At 37.7% G+C, this 13,911-nt stretch overlaps 1 protein-coding gene across 2 annotated transcripts in view; it reads left to right on the top strand.

The window, feature by feature from the left end:
- Positions 1 to 13,367, top strand: part of LOC150085600 (organic cation transporter protein-like) — a 440,672-nt gene extending 427,305 nt beyond the window's left edge. For both annotated transcript variants that reach the window (XM_090373381.1, XM_090373383.1), the window contains one exon: positions 13,262 to 13,367. The gene's annotated coding sequence lies outside the window, so the exon portion shown is untranslated. The remainder of the gene's footprint in view (positions 1 to 13,261) is intronic.
- Positions 13,368 to 13,911: the final 544 nt, after the last annotated feature.

The following is a 13,911-nucleotide window of genomic DNA, read 5'->3' as shown; positions in this document are numbered from 1 at the left end:
TTGCAGGACAGAGGTGCAAACAATGCATACCCTCTTAAATTTTTCGTAATCCAGTCATTATATGGAAAATTTTCTTTGTTCTACAGAAAGTATTTTAAATGTAATTACCAAGGGGAATTCAAAAAAATTCACTAAATAGAAAAATTACTATAAAGAAACATTTTCTTCACACTAAAGGCCTTCACAAAGTTTCAAAATGGCAGCAATTTTGCACCATGCTCGCCCTGCTTCTTCCAATCTCAACCGCAAACAAATTTCTGCCCTTAATACATTGAAACAAGACTCATCCATCGTCATCCTACCAGCAGATAAAGGACGTTGAACAGTTGTAATGAATCACACAGATTACGAGACAAAAGCCTTGCTGCTCTTACAGGACACTTCTGTTTACCAACCCTTAACCGTTCCTCCCATCAAAGTCTTGGAATGATGGGAGTCGAAAGTGAACATCCTCGTCAACAGTTGGCTTAAACAGAAGAAAATAACAGAATCCATAGAAACAGAAGAAAATAACAGATTCCACAATTCTACGGACTACCGAAGGTTCACAAAGAAAGTACACCATTAAGACCCATTGTCTCCTGTTGTGGCTCACTGAGTTATGAATTAGCGAAGTTTGTCTCGGGGCTCCTTTCTCCCCTAGTAGGCAAGACCACCAACACTGTCTCCAATAGTAGTGAATTTATAGAATGGATGCGAACCCTATCCATCTCACAAGATCAAATCATGGCATCATTTCGTGTAGTGTCACTTTTCATCTCCATCCCAGTAGAACTTGCCATCACATGTGCAAAGCAACTATTGGATAATGACCAAACCCTTGGCAGCAGAATCAAACTAACACCAGACGATATCTGCACCGCCCTCAGACTGTGCTTAACAGGCGGTGCAATCATGTTCAACGACTACATTTACCAATAGGTACACGGCACAGCCATGGGTTTCCCAGTTAGTTCAGTCACGGCAAACATTGCGATGGAGGAATTAGAGGGTCGTGCATTTATGAATGTACCAGATCCCATTACCTTTGGTGTCGCTACGTGGATGATGTGTTCGTGGTTATCCCCAGAAATTTGGGTGACCGACTCTTAGACCATCTCAATTCTCTCTTGCCTTTCATAAAATTCACCATCGAGCTAGAATCGGACAACACCATACCATACTTATACACCCTTGTGCGACGTGAGGGCATGCGCTTGAAGACAACTGTCATCAAGCGCATGCCCTCACGTCGCACAAGGGTGTATAAGTGAGGGCATGCGCTTGAAGACAACTGTCCATCGTAAACCAGTGTGTGCTGGCCAATTTACCAACTTCCAGTCAGCACACACGTGTAGCCATCTTCTTGCCACTGCATGAACTTTGCTAACTCGTGCCTGGACCCACTCTAGTTCTGTAGATGAAAGGCACACCGAAATTGCTAAAGTCAAGGCGGATCTTACGAGGTGTGGCTAGCCCATCAATACCCTTGACAGGTGTGACCTACAGACACATGGCCATGTAGCGACCAACAGAAACATCCAAGGTTATGACTCAATTGCGAGCGCCTTTATCCTATACTACCCAAACCTATTGCAACAGGTTTCTAGGGTCTTAAAATCACATGGGATAAAATGCATACAACTCCCAGACAGAAAGTTACGATCCCTCATCTCTAAAGTGAAAACACTGGTCCCCACCTTACTACAAAGCAGATTGGTCTACTGCAGCTCTTGCCATGACTGCACTAGCTGCTACATTGGGGAAACTGGGAGACAGCTCGAAAAATGTCTTGCCGAACACGTTTGGGCAACCCACCATGACATTGACCCACACCGCGATGTTGTTATTGTGGATAGGTCCCACCACTATCGACGACGCCCTGGTTGGAGTCGTTGAACATCACATGCTCCAATACCTCAGTCAACAGGAGCAGTGGATGTCGGGTCCACCCTATCATCGAAACAACAATTCTGACTAATGACAAACTCTGGCAACGTCCGCATGCATCACAGCCACAGGCTTCAACATCCAACAATTAATCACGCCCTTCACGTACATGATTGGCAGTACACGCCCTCATGTTCCACTCTTAACTGTCAGTTTAACTGAGGAAGGTTGACAAAAACAGCCAAAAGCTTTTTTTGTATGTATCTGATCTAATATATGTATGTATTTCCATTAATAAACTTATCACAACTTATTCTGTCTCCGTTTCGCTCTGTGCCGCAGTAATTCAATATTAATAATGAATCCAGAGCGCACAGGCCTCTTTAATCATAGCTATAAAGGAGTTCATTAAACAGAGGTCCGACTGTACTTATTATTATTTTACCAAAAAAAGTTGCATAGCCATGAATTTGCCAAGGGCTCTAAAAACCTTTGTACTTCAGTATCACTTTGCTTATAGGAAAAGTTCTAGCAAGTGGCAAAATTCAAACTATACTACAGAGATTCCCGTTTCCTAGCACCTATCTGCTGTGTGGACATGTTTATTATAATAACAGGTAGAGACTCTTGATAACAATTCCATTTAAATTTTTCCATTTTTATCATGTCTGTCTCTCTTAATTGTGGCAAACTTTGCCTTAATGTTTATTTGATTAAAATTATAATAGGAAGACCATCCCTCTTGCATCTAATGTTCTGTAAAATAAATTTATATCTGTGAATTCAATAAAAAAAAAGGAATGTTTTAGTATTAATATTTAATAATAATAGTGACAAATGATGAGAAGCAAGTTTATATACATCAGCCACAAAAAAAAGGGAAAAAACATTTCATCTTTCCATATCCTCTAATAAATATTTCTAATTTTTCTTTCAATTTATTCAAACTACCCACTTCCACACTACCACATGGAAATTTGTTCACAGTCAACCTCCCTCTAGCTGAAAACAAATTTCTACACATCTGTCCTGCAACCAATCTTCCTCACTTAGCATTAGTAGAGGCATATGATGCAAGAAAGCAAGCTTATACAGTGTTCTCCCCAGGACCCATCAAATGGGTGCACTGCCTGGTGAATTTAACTGACCACCCGGCTAAAATTTAAGTGATTCTCGCTGTACCGTACGGAACTGCTCACTGGTCTTGATAAATATTAATTCAAACATACTATGCAATCGAGGTCAATGCGGCAGGAGCATATAATGTTAAATTATGCAATTAATTTTTGCTCTGGATCACTTAAGTCACATTTAAAAATAACAAAAAATTTTATAATATTGCAAAGTATTACACTTACCTGCCCGGCCGGCAAAATTTTCTGGGGAGAACACTGTTATACAGCATCAGCTAAAAAAAAAAAAAAAATCCCATTTCACTCATCCATTTGGTCTAAAAGTGTGTCCAGTTCTTCCTCGAATTTATTTAAGCTATAAACTTCCACAATGACAGGTGGAAGTTTGTTCTAGCAATCATATTTGGTTAAAGGTCCGAACATCTATTCTACAATTGTCTTTCCTCAATTTGAATTTATGCCACCTCAGGTTCTTAATCTGAGGAAGAATCCCATCAGCATTGAGCCTGCTCAACCCATTCAAGGTCTTATTACACCTCAATCAGATTACTTCACAGGTGCCTAGTCTACAGATGCTGCAATTTGCAGAATTTAAGCATTTCTTGGTAAGATGACCCCTCCATTCCCCTCATCAAACTTGTTCACTTCTCTGTACTCATTCTAGCAACTCTACATCCTTCCTAAAATGAGGCCTCCAGACTTGTACGCAGTATGCAAGGTGCGGCCTGACCAGTGCCTTATACAAAGGGATAATCACATCCTTTTTCCTACTAGCAAAATTTCTGTATATAATTGACAAGACCCCATGACATGCTCTGACAGCCTCTCTGCACTGCTCAGAAAACTTCATATCACTTTGTCACTTGATGTGTATTGTCTCACCAAGAGTAAGGATGCCATAAACATTAATTAAATCTTTCTTGGTAAGAGTACCTTTTCGTTTCCTCTTAATAATCACCTGTTCCAATAGATCCACAGTCTTCCTAAAATGAATCTTCCAGGCCTGTATGCAGTACTCAAGATGTGGCCTTTCATTTCCTTATTATTCCTTGCAAAAAGGATTCTTCTGACCTTCTGCTTATCTTTAATGACACTCTGATATCTAGGCAAGATCATATATCTCTACTGGGGATAACCCCAACTTCCAATTTCTCTCTCTCTATAGATACTTCCATGGGCAGGGTTCTTCAAAGATGGCTTCTATAATTCCCGCTCTCGTTTCCAAAGCAGTCTGAATACATGCTGCAACCGTTCAACATCCTTTTACTGTCCAACTTCAAACTCACAGAACCAACTTTGCTTCTTTCTCATTTATTCATTCAACTTCTGTTTTCTGGATCAACCTTCCTTCATACATATTTCCCGAAAATTATAATCTACAGAAATTCAAGTCTAATGTCAACAAGTATATCTCTTTCATCTTCTCAACCTTCAGCCCATGCACAGTACTAAATACTATAGGTTCTTTTTTTTTTTTTTTTTTTTTTTTATGAAAACCCCCAACACCAGAGGTATCAGAACCTATAGTACTTAGTACTGTGCATGGGCTGGAGGTTGAGAGAAAAAAGGTATTTGTCGACATTAGACTTGAACTTCTCTAGACTGTAATTTTCAAGAAATACGTATGATGGAAGATTGTTCCAGAAAACAGCAATTGAAAAGTTGGTTGTGTGAGTTTGAAGTTGGATACTAAATGGATGTTGGCTGGTGGCAGCACGGGTTTGGACTGTTTTGAGAGAGAGAGAGAGAGAGAGAGAGAGAGAGAGAGAGAGAGAGAGAGAGCGGGAATTATAGAAGCCAATTCAAAGAACAGTGCCCATGGAAGTATCTGTAGAAAAGGCATGCAGCAGAAACAGAATGTCTATGAGACAGGAAGTAGAGAGGCTCTGTTAGAAATGAGTCATTAATTAACCTAACTGCCTTCTTCTGAATGGAATCTAGAAACCTGAGAGAGAGGTTTTGGGGGGGGGGTACTGCCCCAGATTTGGGAACAATATTCCATGGTAGGGCATATTTGCGATTTGTACAGAGTGAACAGCTGTTTGGAAAAAAAGTAACACTGAGAGAAAAAGAAAAAACTCAGTTTTTTAGATGCAGTGGAAGCAATATTTGTAATGTGCTTGTGCCAAGCGATTAGAACTCAGGGTAATCTCAAAAGAGATAAATCATCTTGCCTAGAATTCGGAGTGTCACCAAAGATAAGCATAGGAGCAGAAGAATCCTTTTTGCAAGATATAAGAGAGGACCGAGTTTTAGAAGGATTGAAATCAACTAAGTTGTCTTTGCCCCACTGGAGAATTACTTGGAGATTGGCATTTAAGGAATTGGTAGCGGATATTCGAGAAGTCAAATCTGACTGAACAGGGCGAGGTTTCTCAAACTAGAAAGTGAAAAGCAATATGCTATCATCAGCAAAACTATGAATAAGATTTTATGTCAATTGAAGAAGGTCATTAATATACAAGAGGGAAAAGAGTGTGGGAAAGAACTGAACCTTGGGGAACACCATCATTAGCGGAGAAGTTAGAAGATAGAGAATCATCTACTGTCATCCTCAGTGAGCGGTCAGAGAGAAACCTGGATAACCAATTATAAAAACATTTGGCAAAACATAAGATGGAAGTTTGTTGAGAAAACCTTTATGCCAAATACGATCGAAAGCCTTTGAGATGTCAAGGGCAACTGCTTTTGTGTTTCACCAAAGGATCTACACTGACAGAATCCATACTGGCGATCGTTGATCAGACGGAAGGTTTCTAGATAGTTTAAGAGGTAGTGGTTAATTGATTTCTCCATTACTTTAGAACGAGTAGAAGTAATTGCAGTGGGACGATAATTGGATGGGAGGGATTTGTCACCCTTAGTAGGAACTGGCTGGATATGAACAAATTTCCAAGCAGAAGGAAAGACAACTTGGGAATAAAAAAAGTGAAGAAAGCCGGCAAAGAAAAGGAGTAAATTCAGGAGCACAGGTTTTGAGAACAAGTGGAGAAATACCATCAGGACCTGGAACTTTCTTAGAATCAAGATTTGTCAAAATCCTTCTGACGTCCTTTTCACGGAAGACCACAGGGGGCATTGAATGGAGTTTGTTGGGAATGGTGGGAGGTGTTTTACCAAGATCATTAATACATGAGCTGGAAGAAAAATGGGATGCAACCAGGTCAGCTTTATCCTTGGCTGAAGTTACAACAGAACTGTCTGGTTTTGACAGAGGTGGGAGCAAAGATGGGCAAAAGTTGCAGCCAATAGCTTTGGCAAGAGACCAAAATGCTCAGCTACCATTAGGGCAAGAAGCAAGTTTTCTGCTCTTAGCCTATTCAAAATCTAGTTTGAACTGATTAATAACTGCTTTACAATTGTTGCAAGCTTTGGTGTAGGCAGAAAATGAAATTGAAGAATTGGAATCAGGCCAATTACAATATGCAACGTTCTTCTCTTGAACTGCCTTAGCACATTTATTGGAAAACCAAGGTTTAGATAAAGGATGAGATTTTAAAGTGAAGTGTGGAATAAAGGATTCCATTCCTACAAGAATAATTTCTCTGACATGATCTGAGCAAACATTGACATCCGAAGTTTTGAAACAGTAATCCTACCAAGGAAAAGAAGAAAAGAATTTGCACAGGTATTCCCATTTTGCATTCTTGTAATGCTAAACAACACGAGGTTGGAATAGCCATGAGATAAAGGCTCCATTGGAGAATCAACAATCACCAAGTTGTGATCTGAGGTGTCTAAAGGACCACTCATTTCATCCGTGTACTTAGAAGTGTTGTTTGTCAAAAAAAGATGAAGCATGTTGGCTGTGTGGTTAGGTTTGTCCAGTATTCTGATAGGTAAATGAACAATCTGTGCAAGGTCATTAGTAATTGCAAAAGCCACAGCATTTCGACCAACTGGGTCTGTGTGACTACAAAACGGAAGCCATCTGGAGTTGTGAATATTAAAATCACCAAGGAAAATTACCTCACTGTTAGGGAAGTTGGACTGGAGAAAGTCAAGTTGCAAAAAGAGGAAGTCAAAAGTGGAGTTGGGAGAACGGTAGAGACAACAGATGAATTCGACAGAATGAGGTAGAGAAATTTTAAGCTAGAGAAGGTCGAAAAGAGGAAATTCCAAATTATGAAGTCTCTGACAGGGAATATTGGAATGGACATATGCACAAGTACCACCTTTGAGGCAAAAGTAATCATACAGCAAATAATTTGGGCAACTGAAATGAGCAGTGGTTCAATCAACCGATAACTGAGATTCTGTCAGAAAAAGTACATGGGGTTTGGCAGACTGTAAGTGGAAAAAGGACATCACTGAGATTAGAACTGAGACCACGTATATTTGTAAAATGAACTAGGAAGTGTTTGGGAGGTTTAGATCTTTTTGCAGATAACTTTGCTCTATTAGTTTGACAATTATTCATGGTGTATTCAATAGTAAGAAAACGTGGGGGGGAAATGCATTATGAAGTAATTAAACTTTTGGATATGGCGTACACATGGTAAGAATATACTCAGGACCTTGACATAACGTGGCCTCGACAATGCCCCCCCACATACACAGTACTCATTCTCCCACCAGTCACTATCTGGCAGAGTAGAGGGAGCATGATTATACACTAGCTGATCCGGAAGCCTCCTAGAGAGTTACCAATAGGTTCGGTCCGGTGGCTGCTAACTAGCGGCCAGCCTCCAAACACCATTTTAGAGCTGTACCCTCAAAATGTAAAGAAGTTTGGATCTTGCCATGGTGTTCATCATAACTTCAAGAGACATCAATCCCATATCCCTTTCCCATATCTTCCATGATGGAAGATATGGGGAAGGGTTGACCAGAACCGAGCTCTGGAGACTTAACATGAGTTCCACTTCAAACCTCCAATAAGCAAAGTGGTGTCATTGCACCGGTTGATGAATCAACTACCACCTAATACTTCTCATGTTTGAGGTTTTTATTAAAAAAAATAAAAAATACTGAAGGCACTCATATTGTGGATATAGGGCAGCATCAAGGCAACTCATGCCAAAGTGCCCCCACAATATGAGATCAATACACTAAGTAGCAAACTCCAGTTTCTCATTACTATACAGAAAGAGATAACATCTGACATGTACAATGACTTTATGAGCTTTCATAGCTTGAAGCTTTTTGCCATTGATTCAACTATACCTATTTTATAATTTAAGTATAAATTTAAACTTTTATTAAAAGAAAGATTTTTTATTTTTTTATTTGTTGTTGTTATTTGGTTTTTAGGAGCTTTAGCAACTAAGGCCATATTGCTCCCGGGATATGCGGTGGTCATTCCCTGACCTTTCCACATCCTCTGTATTTGGTGGTCATGGGCTCGAACCCCAGTTTAATCAAGAAGCGTGTACTACGCACTGCTGCTCCTGCCCACCTGGCTATGCAAGGTCATGTTAATATAATATATAATGATATAATATTGGTATTAATGGGCACCAAGCAAGAGAGAGAGAGAGAGTGTGTGTGTGTGTGTGTGTGTGTGTGTGTGTGTGTGTGTGTGTGTGTGTGTGTGTGTGTGTGTGTGTGTGTGTGTGTGTGTTCATGGACTGATTTGCATGTTGTGCAGTCTGAAAAGCCCCCTACAACTAGAGATTGGTTAACTAAAGCCTCATATCAAGAGGACTTTAGAAATTGCCTCCAGTTGTTTCTCCTGCATATGAATCCTAAGGAACACATGTTATATTGCAGGTATTTATTTTTAAAAAAATATTTAAAAACTTGTTTTTGATATAAAAAATGGATTTTTCACAGTTGTGTTCATAATAAATTGAAAATAAATATGGCATCAAAAAGTTAACAATTTTGAACTATTTCTTGCAGAGTTTTAAGACTATAAAAGGGAGTGATTTTTCCAAGTGTACTTGTGATCCTTACAAGACATTGGTGCAATTGCTTGAGAGTTAAACAGAATGAACTTATAAATGTGGCACGTTATTGCATTGATTTTCTTTCAGAACACACTGTGTTATTATTATTTTAGTTTGCTTATTAAAGAAAACAAAAGAACTTCAAATGCTAATCACACTCAACACCATTATTTTGCACCTTGAACCCCAGAGCCAGCCTCGATTTCCATATTAAAAATAATCAAATATAGATTCCAAGTTAGAAATTAAAAAATAGGTTAGTTAGAAAATAAAATATGTTAAGATATTTTGAGCATAAATATTAATTTATACAGTAAAAGCAAATTTTAAAAAATTACTTTATTTTTAAATTGTTTTATCTCATAATTAAATAGCAATTATTTTATTTGCATCTCATTTATATCAGCATATCTCAATTCCCCCACCCCACCAAAATTCCACAAAAGATTTGCTATTTGAGAATACATGAACTGTCTTACTTGAAAATCATAGAATATGCAAATATTTTGGCCTATAAATGTTTAGTCCAGAATTCATATAAAAGCGTACACTGAACAATGAGAAAAAGAGCTAACATAATTCTAGAGGAGAATCATAATCAGATGTCATGTAGAGGACAATGTCTTTACATGCTATTTCCCAGGATTTTAAACATTCCCAAGTTGACAGTTTCAAAAGAAATGGAAGTCCAGGAGTGATACTGAACCCAAGAAACTACTGGGCAGCAATGAAACCAACTGATAGGAGATAATTTGTCTTGAGATAACTAGTTACTCTCTCTCTCTCTCTCTCTCTCTCTCTCCAACAGACCCAAGAGAAACTAAGTTTGGACCCATTGTGGGTGGCTAGAAAAGCTGTAAAAGTATTTCCATAACACATAGAGAGCTGTATGCATGAATATTCACAGGGCTGCAACTATAAGCTTTTGATAAGAGAAACAAATACACACCATCATGTCTTGACATGAGGCATACACATCCTGGACTGGATCGGTGGGAATCAGCATTTTGGAATGAAAAGTCACATTAATCACACCCAGTCTGATGGACATGTGGAGGATACCCAAGCAAGAATTCCCATCAGTTTTACAGTTTTGAGGAAGAAGTTTCATAGTTTGAGGGACATTTCTCATCGTATGGACTAGGTCTATTGGCTACAGTACATGGAACATGAATGGTGCATTCTACATGTTCTGGATAATTCTACAGTATGGAAATTTTCCAGGAGCAGTCTTTACACCTTCCCGCAGTGCCAAGTGTTACAGAGCAAGGATCACGAACTTGTGATTCGAAGAGAATAAAATCAGAACATTGCAGTGGCCAACAGAGAAGTGTGACCTGAACCAAATTGAACACACACACGGAATGGATTGGAATGTAGAACTGGAAAAGGGTCAAGATGGCCCTCTTTGTTGATGGAATTCAGAATTGCTTAAAACAAGGAGTGTTCCACAATACCATGAGCTTTCTGATAGAAATTTGTAGGGAGTATTTCCATGATGCATTGAAGAAATCATTATAGCCATAGGTGGGCCAATACACAGTTGATTCCTTTGGATAGATAGACATTTCATTCATAATACACAACTCCCATGATTTTTGGCTGAATATGCACATGGAAAAAATATTTTGCAAAAATTGTTTATTTCTTTATTACATAATTAAATTATTACAGGTGCATTTAGTATATTAGTAAATATAGTACATTAGTTTTTGAATTGATATAAGTAGTTTATACGGTCCCTATTACTTTTTGATAATTGGATCTTCTCTGATAATGCCTTTCCTTCTTCCTGGTGCCATTCGTTCGTTATCGCCTTACCAAAACAAGGAAAAGATCCTTCCTATGTTGAAAATTACAGGCCAATATCTCTTACGAGCTGCATGGGAAAAATATTCGAAAGGATGGTTCATACTAGTCTCACTTACATCCTGGAGTCAGAGAATCTCCTTCCATAACAACAGTATGGGTTTCGAAAGAATAGATCAACGCTAGATGTGCTTATCAAAGCCAAATCTCATATCCGCAATGCCTTTGTCATGAAACAACATCTAGTCATAGTCAATTTAGATCTTGAAAAGGAATTTGATACTACAGGGCATCATGGTATTATTATGGACCTTTACCATCTGGTTCTTCGGGGCCATTTGCCTGAAATAATTCAAAATTTCCTGCAATTGCATTCTTTCCAGGTCCGATATAAAAACGTACTCTCTGCATCTCACATTCAGGAAGAAGGAGTCCTGCAGTGGTCGCTACTTAGTCCAACACTATTTTCAATCCGAATTAGCAGCATAACATGAGATATCCCAAGAACTTTTGAAACTTACATGTACACAGATGACCTTACCATTTCCTGTCAATCTCAAACTATGAATACCATCAAACAACAGCTCCAACTTGTTTAGTCCAACACTGTTTAATCCGAGTTAGCAGCATGACTCGAGATATCCCAAAAACCGTTCAAACTTATATGTATGCAGATGACCTTATTGTTCAATCTGAACTCATCAATGTCATGAGGAGCTGATCGATATACTTTACTGCATCTTTATAGAAGTTTAATCCATTCACGGCTAGATTTTGGTTGTCCAGTGTATGACTCTGCCAGGAGCACTACTTTAAAACGGCTAAATGTGATCCATCACAGTGCTCTGAGGACTGCACTGGGAGCTTTCAGCACTTCTCCTATCCAAAGTCTTTATATGAAGTGTATGATCCCCCATTACACCTGCATAGAAAAACACTACTGCTCCACTACGCTGCTAAGATGCAGAGTCTACCATTGCACCCAAGTTGGGAGTGTCTTTATAATACTCGGTGGGAAGCCTTCTATGACAGCAAGCCAAATGAAAATAGACCTGCCTTGCTCAGGATCAAAGAGCTTGTTCACAGTTGGAATGTCGAATTAAATGAAATTTTTCAAGACACAACTGCACCTGTTCCACCTTGGACATATGTGTCCGTCTCTCAAGATATACACTTTCTCCAGTGGGGAAAAATGTTATACCTCCCTGCAATATTAGACAGTTACATTCAGCTCATGCTACTATGAAAAACCATGCCTGCAAAATTTATACAGATGGTTCCAAAACTGACAGTATGGTAGGTGCTGTGCTATGGCAGTTTTTCCTTTATGTTCAGTTTCAGCCACACTACTGCTAGCTTGCAGCGTCTTCTCAGCTGAATTATATGCCATTAAGTTAGTGCCTAGTAAGATTTTTGAGCTTTCCATCTCATCTGCCATAATTTACATTGACTTCCTCAGTGCTGTCTCTGCTGTAAAAAAATTTTCTCCTCTTCTCATCCTACATTGAAACAGATTCATTCCCAGCTATTCTCCTGCAGTGTGCCAATTGTCAATCAGTTTTTGCTGGATCCCTAGCCATTCTTGTATTCTGGGAAATGAAAGTGCCAGCTTTGCCGCTAAACATCCTCAACCCGCTCTCTTACAACATTCTCAGGTTCCTTACACTGACTATAAGTCTGTCATACACAAAGTGTGCTATGATAAATGGTCACAGATCTGAAAAAGTGACACAAACAATAAACTTTACTAGATAAAAGAAGATCCAAAACTGTGACTCTCTGGCTTCCGACAAAACTGGCAAGACACACTCATCATACTCATCTCTTCCTATTATTGGGAGAAAACCCACCACAGTGCTCATCCTGTCAGATGCAACTTACTGTCTGCCATTTTCTGGTTGATTGTCCCTTACATTCAACCATCTAGTCAAACACTTTTCAGTCTCTCTCTCCACATTGAAAATATCACCTGATCTATCTCATTTCTTAGGAAATGAAGCAAATATTGAAGAACTTTTATTGTATCTAAAATATATTGGCTTGTACATAAGCATATAATTTAACATCTCTAATGATATGCTTCTTGTGAATTAATGATGAACAGAGACAATTTGGCCTTAGTAGCCCTTGTGTCATTAAACCCAATACCAACAACAACAACATAAGTAATTTATACATTAACACAATATTTTCATGATGGAAAGGAGGGGTATTTTTTTTTCCAGTCCTGCTTAATATGTTGATTATACCTATGATAAGAAGAGCTAAAAAAAAATCTAAATTTTCTAATTGTTTGATTGAAAAACAAATTAATGCAATATGCACTTCTAGATGTCCTGGATTCATAAGTATGTAATTGAAATTGCATATGAACTTTGACATATTGTATGTTTGTAAAGTATTCATGCTGAGGAGTTTTATATTCTTATTTTAGTAGGCTTTTTCCTCAAATATTTAATTTTATTTATGATGTTTATTTCTTGCATTATATTTTCTTTTTTATATATATATATATATATATATATTATTATTATTATTATTATTCATTTTTAATTACAGATTTCATTTGGAAAATTTCTGCTTACTTTGTTTTCTATTCCTGAAGGATATCAACAGAGTAAAAGTTGACTTCTAGTACTGTTCTCTACAGAAATAAATAATATTAAGGATAACTGAAAATATAAATTTTAAATAAATACCGGAAGTTTGTGAAAATCATTGCATACTATGAAATGTAATAATCCTCTGAATACTGATCTTATATATTTTTATATAATGCAGTAGAGATATAATAATAATATATTGTATATAACTTTTATGTATAATGTAACAGATTTATTCTATATTTGGAAGGAGAATATACATTGTTTATTTTAATTTATTTTACTTTCAAAAGAATTTTTTTTTTTGTTTTTTTTTTAATGAACTTGGATGGAAAGTATAATTTTGATACAGTCTTACATTTTAGTAAGTCTATTGATACAGACCCACATGAATGTCTTGTATAAACTGGAACCATGTGCCATTGATGAGAAATGGTTCCAGTGAATAAAAGGACAATTATGTGTTAAGATATAAAAATGGTAACAAACAGGATATTAAAGTGGTTACAAAAAACTATTTTTCTGAATGAACCAAGATCATAAATTGGATATGCAAAACTCATTGCTAGGTTGCTTAATGTTTTTGATATTTATTGAAGAAAAACA

Source organism: Mastigoproctus giganteus, chromosome 5, assembly GCF_048544385.1.
Source record: "Mastigoproctus giganteus isolate SK-2022 chromosome 5, ASM4854438v1, whole genome shotgun sequence".
Lineage (NCBI taxonomy): Eukaryota > Metazoa > Arthropoda > Arachnida > Uropygi > Thelyphonidae > Mastigoproctus > Mastigoproctus giganteus.
Note: the sequence above shows the minus strand (reverse complement) of the source record. Positions and strands in the feature narration are given on the sequence as shown.